Raw genomic sequence first — 14,370 nt, 5'->3', positions numbered from 1 at the left:
GGCAAGGGCTCCCAGGATTGGAGAAAGCTCTTGGCTTTGCCAATGACTCTCCCTCTCCTCCAAAGCAGACCCTTTCATGATGGGAGCACAGGAGACCTCTGCAAACAGCTTTGCAGCACATGGGAACCGTGGGAACAGATGGTGAGGGGTATCCCCTCCATGTCTCTTTCTCCACATCACCTCTGCCCAGCCCATTTAGGGCCAGGGATCAATGAGGAAACTGGCCAGAAGTCATGGAAACTTTCCTTCTTAACATCTCTGCCCAGCCCGTTTAGGGCCAGGGTTCAGAGGCCAGGCCAGCCAAAAGCCATGAGAAAGAGTGTGTTTGCAGCACCTCTGCCCAGCCTGAAACAGGGCCAAGGTCAGAGAATAAAGCCAGCCAGAAGACACAGGATAAGGAGTGAATACCAAGGGCCCTCTCTCTCCAGCCAGCAAGTAACCTTTGCCAGTTCTAATGCCCTCGCTCAGGGCAGGCATTGCCAGGAGGCCTCTGCCATTGCCATTGCAGGCTCTATGCCTAGCATAAGGTTTGGGACTCTGCCAGGAGGGCAGATGGGGGGGATAACCCTTGGTCTCCCCTTCCTTCCCATCTCTGGCCCCAATGGCATCCAGCACCCAACAGTTTTGGGAGATCCTTTTGCAGCCTGAGAAACATGGTAGTGTTGCCAGGGCTCCTGCATATTCCCTTTAGATTCTTATAATGAGATGGTGTGAAAGGAGGAAAATGACTCCTCCTCTGGCATGCACAGTGGACATCTTGGCTGCATGGTTTTAAAAGTAGCTGTACAGGGCCCAGCAGGGGCTGAATCTTCCAACTCTAAAATGGTCTTTTTTTGGCTGCCACAGAGCATCCCACAAAAAACAAAAATGGCTTCATGTCCTCACCAGAGGGAACATGGCCTCTGCCACTCATTTCTAAATAGAGGCTATGCTTTGGTTGAGAGTTCCTGCATGGCAGAATGGGGTTGGACTGGATGGCCCTTTTTGGGGTCTCTTCCAACTCTGTGATTTTCTGAGAGAACACATGGATAAAAATCCTCCTGCATTCCCTCCTCAAAAAAAAGGGGGGTGGACACTTGTGGGAAGGATGGGGAGAGAGTTCCCTACACCCCAATTATGTTAGGCTGCCCCAAACTGTGGAGCTTTTGAGGAGAGCAGTTGGGGCCCTTGGCCTCTCCTTTCCATCAGAGTTGATCCTTTCTCAGGATCCAGACATATCTCAGGTAAATGGGGAGCCATGTCCCACAGCAGCCCCCTCTGCCCTTCCCAGCTACCTATGCAAGTGGGAAGGGAGTTGAGGAGCAAGCCAGTTTCTATAATGCAGCCAGATTACTATAAAGCCTGCCTGAGATTGAAAGGGCTAAGCTTCTAAACCCCATCTTGAAGTTGGGGCTGTATCAAACATAAAACAAAATGCCCTGTGATTATCAGGGCTACACTACAGGCCATATGCAGCTATCTACCCATGGTTACAAATGGTCTTCAGTCACTGCTAACTTAAGAGTAGTTTCCTCACTGCCTGGAAGAAGCTACTGCCCAGGCAGTCTCCCTTGATAGGGCAAATAAAGGAGGCGAGAGCCCCCACAGCAACAGGGCTGGGGGCTCAGATTTACAAGGGATACTGGTTAACTTTTCTGGTGTTCATTTTATTACTGTTAGTCCATGAGTTTGGAGTCTGCACAATATTCCTTCCTCCTCAGGGTTGCCCTGTTTCTGCTCCCCCCCCCCCATTTTTACCAGGGCAGAGGAGATGCCTGGAAACTAATTCAATGCGGGGAGGGGCTACCCATAAAAGCCACATGATGACTTTTCTTCCCTCCTCAGAGGCCTCCATCCCTGCCTCCATTAGGGCCAGAGCCTCTTTGCCTTAGCTGGGACAGCCTAAGGCACAAGTTGAGCACATGGTTCTAACCTCCCTTGTGCAAACTAGTGTCAGCCTTAGCACTTCTCAATAAGAGCAAAGGGCTTTAACAATACAGATTTGTTTAAAGTCTAATGATCAGGGGGACTCAAGAAAGGAGAAAAATACTTCCCTTCTCTGGTCACTCAGTGGATCTGTAATCACCATTGAAGATCTTTTTTAAAAAATCATCTCATATGGGGTGATAGATACATTGGATTAATGTGACCAACCAAGCTCCACACAGGGAACCTCAGTCAGCTAGCCTCAGGAGAGCTGGCTCCCCTCTCCTTCCCTTCTTTCATAGGAGAGATGTCTGTTAAAGGGAAGAAACTAAAAAATACAGTTTCTTCTATGAGATGGTTCTCACTAATACAGGGGGTTAAGAAAAATTCTTATCAAAAACAAACAGACAAACAGCCTTCACTCCATCCCAGGAGAAACCCCCCTTCCCCCCATGAGTATTTTAAAACAATATAATCAGGTTTTTCTTCTAAGGGGTTGCTTCAAATCCCATACAGACATCCTGTAGAGCCCTGAGCTATCTGCCACAAATAACAACACAATTACCTCTTACCTTGTCTAGATATTTACTTTTTAAATAAGAATGCCTGATGATGGGCTTGCCCATTCAACTGGTCCCTGGCTTGGTACACCTATTGTGACAAGGTCTGTCATGCATATGATGAATTGGGCTCAAGGCCATGAAGGTTCATGCTGCCAATCTCTTTCTTTTAGTGGTCTCAGGGTGCTACAATATTCCTTTGCATACTGTTGGGCATGCTTTGATTGTGATTTCGGGCATGGCAGGGGGTTGGACTTGATGGCCCTTGTGGTCTTTTCCAACTCTATGATTCTATTGTTATAAGGTTAGCTGCTGTGTGGATGAGCGTCTTATCCCTGACTGGGTTTTCATGGCAAGGTCCAAACAACACCATTGTCTACTGCCTTCTGAGGCTGGAAAAATGGACTTCCTAGTGCCTATGCCTTGTTTTCTGCTCGCACATGTGCTCAGATTTAATGTACCATACAGCTCCATACAGGGACTTAGACCAGCCACCTATATGCCCACAGCTTGTGTGTGTGTGTGTGTGTGTATTAAATAAAACCCAAACAAACAACAACACCAAACTGTGATTTTACTATTTTATATAAGAGACACTATTTTTTAAGCCTCTAGACAAGTTCATCCTCAGATGAAATCAGACTTAATTCTGACAACAGACCCTGGACCTTACCACACAGGGCACAGAAGTAGGGTCAGTTCGCATTGGTCGATTCGTATTCGCGTCATATCACATCGTTCATTCACACCTGGGTGGCCTTCCGCATCGAGGTTTAGCGAATCAGCCAATGCGTATTCAGGCAAAGTAAGGCAAGTGCAGATTGGATAACCACACCAGCCCAATACAATGTGTATTGGCCGATGCGCATCGGCAACTTTGCGCATGCTCTGTGGGGCTCTGAACAGGGGCAACATTTTTAACTTCTGGGGGTGAAGAATGAGGTCACTGTTTAGCGCGTAATATCGCGAGAATTGCTGCCTTTAGCCACTTACGAAAGGGGTATGGACCATCTGTGTGTATATATATATATATGTGTGTGTGTGTGTGTGTGTGTGTGTGTGTGTGTATACACATAGTGGTGCAGCCAAAAGTGAGATGCCTTTTTTATGTGTACACACACATTTGTCTGTATGAGTGTTTATACACACACACACACACACACACACACACACAGATATACACACATATACACATAGTGGTACTGCCAAAAGTGTGAAGTTGTATTAATATGTGTACACACACAGCTGTGTGTGTGTGTGTGTATATATATATATACATACAGATACATATACACACACACGCATATACACACACACACACACACAAACTGTGGAGCAGCCGAAAGTGTAATGCTGCATGTATATGCTTACACACACATCTTTGTGTGTGTGTGTATGTGTGTGTGTGTATATACATACATATACATACACACACACACACACACACACACACACACAAACTGTGGAGAAGCCGAAAGTGTACTGCTGCATGTATATGCTTACACACACATCTTTGTGTGTGTGTGTGTGTGTGTGTGTATATATACACACACATACATATACATTTCCACACACACACACACAAAAGGTTTCTGCTTTATCTCGTCGGTCAGTGGAAAAATCACTCCCCAGCCCCGGCGGTTGTCCTGAAAGGGGAAAGGGCCAACGGAAGGAGAAGGGGGAAATTCCAGCGCAGCATCATGGGAAATTTGTAACCTGTTGGTCTTCAGGAGAACCAGCGGATTGGATGTACACACCAGCCAAAGCAGCAGAGGTTTTGCACTGGCTATCAATACGGATCCTGCTGATCCACTGATTTTGCGCACTCGCAAAATGGAGGAGCCGGCTGCCTTCAGTTCGGAACCCAGCCATGAATACTCATTGGCCAAAGCGTATTCACATTATATCGCATTGATCAATACATATTCTCAGCTCACAGGTGTGGAACACCAATGCGATATAACGCGAATACGCATTGACCAATGCGAACTGACCCTACTTCCACGCTCAAAAAATCCCTGTGTGGAAACGTCCCCTGTTAACACAGAGTGCATTCCCGCTTCTGCATGGACTCACCAATGTCTGCAAGATAAAGGTTAATCCAGCGTCTCCTTTGCCTAACCATGGAATTAGTCTTTTTTTACACAGATGCACAGATGTTCCAGTAAAGAACTGCACATTGTTTTGAAATATTAATGGGTGGTCAGACATTAACATTCCTCTTTCAGAGTGGTAAGTCTTCATTGCTACAAGTTAAATCACCTTAATATCACCTTCATTGCTATAACCAGTTGACAGGGTGATCAGTGATAGGGTGGAAGTTGGCATAAGTCCAGATTGGATCAGGTTCCATGCTGATTGATCACATAATCCACCTTTTAGACAAGTTCACATTGACTGCTTCAGGTTTTCAGTGGCTGACCTGCTACAGTTTCTCCAAGATAGCATTAAAAAGGGACTCAGACCCAACATGGTTAAGAGGCACGTGTCTGCCATCATGTCGGTCCTGCTCCATAAGAGAGCAGCTAGTATGGCGGCCCATCCTCACATTAAGAGGCTGTTGAGGGGAGTTTCCAACAGGGCCCAGCCCACCAGACATTGTTTTCCAACTTGGCACGTGAACACAGTCTTAAAGGTGCTGACAGTTGGGCCGTTCAAGTCCCTTTGGGAGACCTCCCTCAAACACCTCTCCCTCAAGGTCATCTCCATCATGGCCATTACCTCCGCCAGATGAGTGTCAGAGCTGGGGCCCTGTCGGTACATAAAGACTTGTGTATTTTTAAGACGGACTCAGTGTGCCTTCGTCCAGACCCTACCTTTGTGCCTATGGTCAACTCAACCTTTCATGTGTCACAGGACATTCTCCTGCCTTCATTCTGCCCCAATCCTAAGAAGGACTTGGAAAAGACCTGGTGCACATTGGATGTGCGCAGAGCCCTCAAAATCTACATCAAGAGGACTTCAACCTTCAGGTCATCCGAGGTGTTGTTCATTTCCTTTCGCCCGGGCTCTTTGGGGCGCAAGGTATCGGACTCGACTCTGAGTAGGTGGATCAGGTCTTGTATTGAAGAGAGCTACCGAACTCTTGATCTCACTCCACCTGAGGGGCGTGATGGCACACTCTACCAGGAGTGCATCAACCTCTGCAGCCCTGACCACTAGTGCCTCCCTGTCAGAAATTTGCAGTGCGGCCACATGGAAGTCGCCTTCGACTTTCATAAGACATTACAAACTGGACATGTTTCAGTCCACTGAGGCGTCATTTGGAAGGAGGGTCCTCCAACAGATTGTGTTGGGGACCACAGTCTCCTAGCAGCACTTCCCTCCCGGTTCAAGAGGGCTTTTGTAAATCCCAGCATACAGGAGGTTATGACCCTGTCTGTTGGGAAAACGAACGTTGGTACTTAACCTGTGATACGTTCATTTCCAGCAGACGAGGGTCCTAGCATCCTGCCCACCCAGGTACTGCCTGCTGCCTCTGACCCTGTCTGTTGGTGGACCTGCCTTGTTCTTCTTATTGCTGGCTTGGGTTTTCTGAGTTCTTGTTTGACTAGTTTTTCTGAGGTGTTCTAGTTAACCCTTAGCTGATGTTACTAAAGTTCAGTTCCTTGATTTTACCTTTCTACTTGCTTGGCTTGTTATTGACTAAGGCCCAGGGGGGCTAGCTCCTTCCTATATAGGGGGACGGTCTTTGTTCTGTTGTCCCTGCCTACAGGAGCAAATTTGGAGGAGCTAACCCAGACTACAGGATGTTAGGACCCTCGTCTGCTGGAAATGAGCGTATCACAGGTAAGTACCAATGTTCGTTATTCCAAAATTGTCTGCATGGGTGGCTGAAATAGTGGCACTTCTGCTTTCTGATAGTTTAATGAATACAAACCTTATTTCATGCACAAAATTATTTTTAAAATATTATGTATATACTTTAAGGCTGTGTGTATAAGGTTATATGAAACATAAATAAATTTTGTGTTTAGACTTGAGTCGCATTTCCAAGATACCTTATTTTTTATATGAAGAGATGCCAAAATCTGGGGAAAAAATGAAATCCAAAACACTCCTGGACCCAAGCATTTTGGATGATGGCAACTCAACCTGTAGTATCTTATTTCTTGAAGAATGTCTGCAAAACTACAAAGATGCTGATTGGTTTAACCCAAGTCTGTGGTTGTAGACCTCCTGTATTCATATCTAAATACACATTGTATAGGGCAGATATGGGAGTTTTATTTTGTTCAAACTCAGTGTGCCTCATTTACTGGCATGTAAGCATATTTTCAGGATCACACTACTACTTAAAAATTGGGACATTTAATCACCTAGCTTGCTGGCTTTTGAGTATGAATGAGAGTGCTGAAAAGTGCTCTGGTATATAGTGATCCTTTGATCTCTATTTCCTGAATCCCACTTTGTCTGCTGGATAGAATAATGCAAGCTTACATTAGCTGATAATGGAGTGGCATTTCATGTTTGGGACACCTCAAAAAGCTTGATATCTAGCCACTTTTCTGTCTAGTAGCCTGTTTGTATATCCATTTTTTCTAGAAAATTTTGTCATAGAAGTGCATTGATAGAGGCTTCTTATTTTATATTGTACCTGTGTTACAATATAAATCTGGATAGGTTAGGATGGCTTTACCACCCTCATCCCTAACAAGAATGCCCACAAACACATTATGAAGAAAATATTATGCATAACTGAAGAGGATCTACCATAACAGCCCTCCTAAAGGATCTCTCATATGCTGACACTAGGGTTCTTTTAATCAAGCAGCTAAAAGGATGCTTTCCAAAAATATGATGGCTGTGGCATGGATTGGAGTGTGGGGATGGAGAGGATAAAAAGATTGAAAATATGGATGGGGAAGGGATGGGGAGGGGATAGCCTGATTTAGCTATTGCTCATCTCATGGCTGGTCATTACCATAAATAAAAGATAAAATAGTTTTATTTTTTTCGTTCTCTGTCATGTATGTATATTTAAACTTCCTTCTCTCCCTCACTGAGGTAACAAAGCAGGAACGGGGTTTGAATGGGGAAGCATATTTTTATCTTCAACCTTAATTGGGGAAACTACTGAGTTAAGCAAAATTATTAGAAAACCTTAGCTAATTAAGAGCTTAATGGGATAATTAGTGTGTTAATGCCAAGCTCTGATCCATTTGAGGCTTGCTTCTTCCTTGTAAAATCAGTTGCTCCATTAGGCTCTCTCCATAAGGGAGGATGAAGTCGGGTGAGAGAGTTTTCAGAAATAACATTTAGACAATTGAGAGCTGCAACAAGTTGCAATAGATTCTCAGGTACTGTAATCCTTGGATATGGATTGGTGACCAGAAAGTTTCACTTCTGCACAGGCATGGTTAGTAATAATGCCTTAAGGGCAAGTGATTGTGGGTGAAGGTATATATGAAGGCTCAGATCCTGTCAAAAGGAATGAATCAAGTAAGCTCTTGAAGTCTGGCGGCACGAGTCCTCAGCTTGTTAACAATAAAAAATAGATTATGTTGCAGTGTGTATCAGGCATAGATATCATGGTGGCTTACAATCTTGCACATTCCTCATAATGAATATGCTAGCTGGAGCTTTTAGGAGCTGCAATTCATTTAATATCTAGAGGGCTTTACAATCTCCATCATGATAAACATGCTTGTTTAACTCAGACCAACCCCATTTTAACACAGCAAAGCTTAAGTGGAGTAAATTTGCATAGACCTTACACTTTGCCAGACACAAGACTGATCAATCCATGCTCCTTTCCCTCTTCTAAAGTAACATCACCACCTCCTTTCAGCACAATCAACTTTGCTACATCCTCCTGCAAAAACAATGCTGCTGTTACAACTAATGACCTGGGACCTGCCAAGGTGAACTGAGAGAGCCATATACTTCTTGCTTCAGTGTTCTCCTATGGCTGCAAAGCCCTTCATATTGCTTGTGGATAAATTCATTTTGCTTCCAAACTAATTTGGAGCGAGTGAGCCACTTTGTTATTAGAATGAATTATAATTGTGGTGGACATTGATGTAGCCACAAAGCCTTTGCTGACAGTTTCCTCTCTAGCCCCATTCTTAATGTAGTGCAGTGGTGTGTGTGTGTGTGAAGTGACATGAGGTAAGATTCAGAAAAATAATATCTGCCTTATTTTCCCTTCATGATAAATGATAGTGTCAACAGATGCAAGATGAAATGTGTGGGTTGCTCAAATAAGCAGGCACTTTGCTGTCTTTGGAGCTATCAACTGACTTCTGAAATATTTGTTGGCTGTGACAAGGGTTTATCAAAAGAGAGAAGAGGAAATCCTCAGCTTTAGTTCATTGCAGAACTGTTCATCCAAAGATTGCTAGGCATTACAATCCAAGTGTATATAATACATAAATCAGATGTTTCAGGCAGCCAGTTCCCAAGGGATGCAGTGCTGTTTTGATTTGACAACATAGGGGAAACTATACTGTCTACATGTATGATATATATGATATAAGATCTGCTAGAGGATACTCATGATCATATTGGGAAACTAACAAACAGCATATGTCCATTGAAAAACATTTGGTTAATACATTAATATAAAAGGATAAATAAGGACAAATAAGATGTAGACATATTAAAACAATCCACATCTAAAATGCATCATTTAATCTTCACAATTTAAAAATTATCTGGATAAACCTGCTGGAAGCGACTGGTCTCCAATTGTCTTTTAAATTCAGACTGTGTATTCAGCTCTCAAATCTTTTCCGGCAGGTCATTCCACAATCGGAGAGGCTGAAGAAAAAGTCCCCTGGTGATAGTTGCCAACTTAGTCCTGACTGACTGGAGTAAATATCCACCAGAGAACCTGAGTGTACAGGGCGGATTATATGGGAGGAGGTGATCCTGTAGGTAACCTGGACCCAAACTATGTAGAACTTAAAAGGTAATAACCAACACTGTGTATCTTGCCCAGAAAGTAACTGACAGCCAGTGAATGTGATTTTAATATTGGTGTAATGTGATCACTCCTCGATGTTCCAGTAATCACTCTGGCTGCTGTGTTTTGAACTAACTGAGGTTTCCGAACTTGGTACAAAGGTAGCAAGCACAATGAACAGCACATTGCAGAAGTCCAGCCTTGAGGTTATCAGCACGTGCACTACCATCTTTAGGTCCTCCAGCTATAGGTGGAGGTGCATCTGGTGCAACAGCTGGAGCTGATAGTAAGCACTCCTGGCCATTGCATCTATCTGAGTTGTCATTTGGAATGACAGATCTAGAAGCATTCCCAAGCTGTGAACAAAATATTTCTAGTTAAAGGACCTTGTACTCTGTATCCAGTGCCATGAGATTCTGAAACTAGAACCACATACTGCTAGAGTAAAAAGCCAAGCAAATGAGCTACTCTGTGGTGGCATTAAGTAATGCTATATAAAAATGTACACCAAGTACGTCAATCAAGATACTTCAGAAAATCCACTTTGTGTAAAATATTTCATAACTGTAATGCTTCGTTTTATTAAAAATACCCTTTGCCAAACACTTATTTCATGCATGTAATGGTAGGGCAGCAATAGGGAACCTTATGTCTGTGGAATTGACATAGCCCACAAAAGTTGCTTTTCTTGTTTGCCAGACTATTCTCCATAGAAGAAGGAATTTTAAAGATATTTTAACTTTTAATCCCTGCACAGAATCAAGTTGTGCTTTGCTGTTTTCCAAACAGTTGCATAGAATTAGGTGGCACTTTGCAAGCTTTAAAATTGTTGCCGCGGGGCTTATTCCTGAGCAGACATTCACAGAATTAGGTCCCATGCCAGGAGAAAGATGGCATATAAATAATATAAAATAAAATGATAGAGGTGATCCTGAACTATTGGAAGTTATGCCAACAGAGTACAACTCTAGCAGATTCTACCAAAGCTAATAAGTTTTTGAGTCCTCCGGTATACACTGATGGTAAAATGTTTGTCTATCATTTGGGACCAGCTTAGTTACAGAGCACAGAGTGGCTCCTTAAAAGATAGTTGCTCACCAGACACTGAGCTGGCTGCAGCAACCATGTACACAATTTTAGCATAGAATAGCTGCAAAGGACTAGCCACACTGATGAATGGTTGGCATTAAAAATGTAATTGGCAATGCTAGTACTTTCTGTGATAAATTTTACTCTGATGTTCCACTTCAAAAGTGTGTACTGTTTACATGTTTGGAGCTGTGAAAGCATCTGAATAAGCCAGCTGAAGTCTTCAAAAAGCTCATACAGTCTCTTAATGGCAGAAATGGTTTTTCATGCTCAATCATTTAGGCTGGAAAATCTTGTAAAAACTGACTTAGATGCTGGCTAAATGTTCTTACATGTATCCTTCATATGTGGGATTATCAACTGGCTGTGGGTAGGGTTGTCAACTGTGGAAATTCCTGGAGACTTTCAAACTGAGATAAAATTTCTACATGTTCCTTAAGCTGTCTAAATCTACTCATCTCATTTCATTTCTATAAATTGTCTTTACTCTTGAAACGGAACCTTGGAAAACCAGGCTTAAAGATCAAATAACATACTCCTTTTATTTATTTATTTACTTTATTTTATATTACTATTTCTTTGTGTGTGTTTTCTTCTTTTCAGTAGATACTTTCTTTTTGTATGCCATTTTGTTGTCATTCTGCAGAAAGCAAAAACAAATACTTTAAAATCACATCTTCCTCTCTGAAATCTGAGAGTTTCCACACAAACACTAGTAGAATCCATTCCTGCTATCTTCACAAGCTTGTTCTGCCCTCCCTCAAGTGGCCAGATATACCTTCATAATAAAATACTTCAAGTGTAATGCAGTGTTGTTGTTTTTGTTTTATCTTAAAAGCTGAGCTGGCCTGTCCTCAACCTGCTGCTTTTAAAACTTTTATTTGAACTGGCCTCTTTCTACTTTTTAGCCGATTTGGGCCCTTAAAGGGGAGGGGAAACCTTAAACTGCACAGGCCACAATGATGCTCACTTTCACCTGCACTTAAGCCTCTGCAAAGCTTTTATTTAGCTTGTTTCTGTTCATGCTACTCTGGTATTTTATCTGAGAACTTCACTTGTCCCTGATCTATCTTCTGTTCTTTAGAGACCATATTTCCCCTTATTTGTTATAAAACACAGTACTCATGATAAAGCTTGTCAGTGTCAATCACAATGTGGAGTGCTATAGCAAGATGGTAATTCTGCCAATTTCACATCACGGTGAAGTGGGAGCACTGATTTTTTTGAAGTGATGTTTTAACAGCATATCATTTCTCCAGGTATTCAATGCACTGTGCCAGTATCATGCAGGCTTTCTGTTTGAAGTTTCTTTTGTCAGCTGGAGACACATTGGCCAAAATGACTAGGTCTGATCTTCCATAAAACTTGTCCTTTCTTCTTTTCAGTTTTGAATGGAGGCCATCCATAACACCATGAGATTCTGTGGAACAGACATTGGGGCATTCCGTTTTTTTCACATTCTCTTAGAAGATCACCATGAAAATTGTGCAAAAAAAAGTAAACACAGCAAAGTAAACTGAAATGAATGGAGTCTTTCCCCCAAAGAAGCCTACACTGGACTACAGATTATATCTGTGAGACTGTGAGATGATTTGCTTTTCATGCAGTATTAAAATGCTGTACAAGGTGTTCATTACAAAAGGGTGCTGAAAATCTGAACGTAATTTTGTCACTGTAGCTTGAAAGAGTGTTCTCTTGAATTGTAAATTGCCAGTTTGCAGGATCATAGTTCTAATTTCTGATTTTCTTTGAACATTGTTGATAGAACCATGTCAGTGAAAAGTATGGAATTAGTACTGAACTCCAGATTGTCATGAAGTTCCTGTTCTTGCAGGAGAAATAATGGAAAATAAAGAGATAATGGAAAATTAGTCAAAATGTGGTATCACCTGAACACTTGAATTGGCAGTTTCAGCGAGTCTCCAAAATTAAATGAGGTTTCCTTGTTGAAGTAGGATCATTATGTAGCAGTTGAGTTTTAATTTTTAATGTATTTCCTAGTGCCAAATCAAACTCTTTGTGTGTGTGTGTACATCTGTGTACGCACACACACAAAACATTCTAAGGCTTTGTACAAGCTTGATTGGCTTTCTGAAGGTTATCTGTATTAGCCTCTGTATGACAGACAGTTAAGATAAAAGACATATTAAATCTTAATTGAAAGTTTGTTCCTCTGAAGGAGTTCATAACTGCTATGAGCAGCTGTCTGAACTGAAAAGTTTAATTTGGGAGACTCATTGAAATTGCCACTTCATAATAATATATTAGGAACAAAATGGCTTACCCTAGCAGACAATGTCTTGCAGCTTTAGAAACCATGTTTCCAATGGGAGATGACTTGGCACACTTAATGTGTAAAATGGCATTTTTACAAGTCAAGGGCAAACCTTCATTGCTTTGCAGAGACTTCCAAGATCTTCAGTTCAAGTGACCATGTGATGCCACATTTTGACTGATTTTCCATTCCTTAAGAATACAATATCTGTGCTGGATTTATAACAATCAGGGAAGGACAGAATATTGTTTTAAAAATAGTTAAAAATAAAAACAATCCTTGTTTCTTCAGTGTTGAGAGACCATAATCTTTTTGGAAAAGCAGTATATAAATAAAATTTATTATTATATTATTATAATGAGGTGGATCCTGGACTAACATCAACGTGGCTCTATTGGTTGAGGGTTTCCAGAGGTTGTAGTACAACAGAGTAACTTTTCGACGGTCTGGTGGTAACAAAGTCCAGTTGTGTACCTTTTGTAGTGTCATTTCCATTTCAAAATTGTTTTCAGTTTGGAGGAGTGGTCAAGAGTTTTGGCTCAATGAGGTCTTTTCTACATGTGTGTCTGAACTGGGTCCATCCTGGCCTTAAAAGGCAACCAGAAGTGGATTAGCTGTGTATGTGATGAAAATCTATGGGTTCTTCTATTCAACCCTTCATTACAATGGCAATATTTGTTTCTTTACTGTAGAAGTCACTATTAGATTCTGCTGTTTGCAGCAACCACTGCCCACTGTCCAATCTTTCATTTTTGGATAAGGTGCTGACCCAATTCCATGAATCCTTGGATGAAACAGATTGTCTGTATCCATTTCAGTCTGGCTTCTGGGATGGGAAAGGTTCTTAATCAATGTAGCAAATTTTCTCAAAGGAGGTATGACCATGTTGATTCTGGTTGACATCTCAGTGGCTTTTAGTAAATTCAGTCATAGCACCCTTCTGAGCTGTCTGGCTGGACTTGTAACCATTTTATGTTGGTTCTATCTTTTCCTAGGAAAGTGGGTAAGTCTCAGAAGATGGAGCTAGGAAATCTATGCTTGACCCTTCTCTTGTGGTCTGTGGCAGGGGATGCTGAATCATTATTGAATGAAAGGCCAAATTCCTATTTTGCATGGTTTCAGGTGCTGCATTCCATAAGTCAGTGGGGCTAATGACAAAGTAACCGGGACAAAAGCCAAAGGGATGGAACCGTTTCTGTATCTCTGTGTGTATACAGTTCTTTTATACATTTCTTCTCATCTTCAGTTGAAATGGCCACTAATGTGATGGAAGAAGTGTTTCAAAACATGTAAATTCTCTGAACAGTATTCAGCTTCAACATCAACTATCTGTCAGGCAGTAACCAGAGTTCAACAAGATCCACTCAGTTGCAAAGCAGTGTAACAAAGAATTTACAAATGTAGTGCAGGGCTATGCTTGTCTACTCAGATGTCAGGTAGAGAAACTTGGAAAGCTTGCTAAGATACAACACAGGACTATGTGTCATTGATGTCCGGTGGCTTTCATGTCACAGGGCAGTAAATGTATTTATTTTTTGTCTGAATTTTAAAGAGCTATCTAGTGGTCCTCAGCTCCAATGAGCTACAACCTCTGTGTATGTAAGACAGAGACATTCAGAACAACATAGTGGAAG

This window comes from Sceloporus occidentalis, unplaced genomic scaffold (genome assembly GCF_023333645.1).
Source record: "Sceloporus occidentalis isolate IW3139 unplaced genomic scaffold, rSceOcc1.0.p SCAF_2, whole genome shotgun sequence".
In the NCBI taxonomy this organism is placed as follows: Eukaryota; Metazoa; Chordata; class Lepidosauria; order Squamata; family Phrynosomatidae; genus Sceloporus; species Sceloporus occidentalis.
This window is presented reverse-complemented; position numbering follows the sequence as displayed.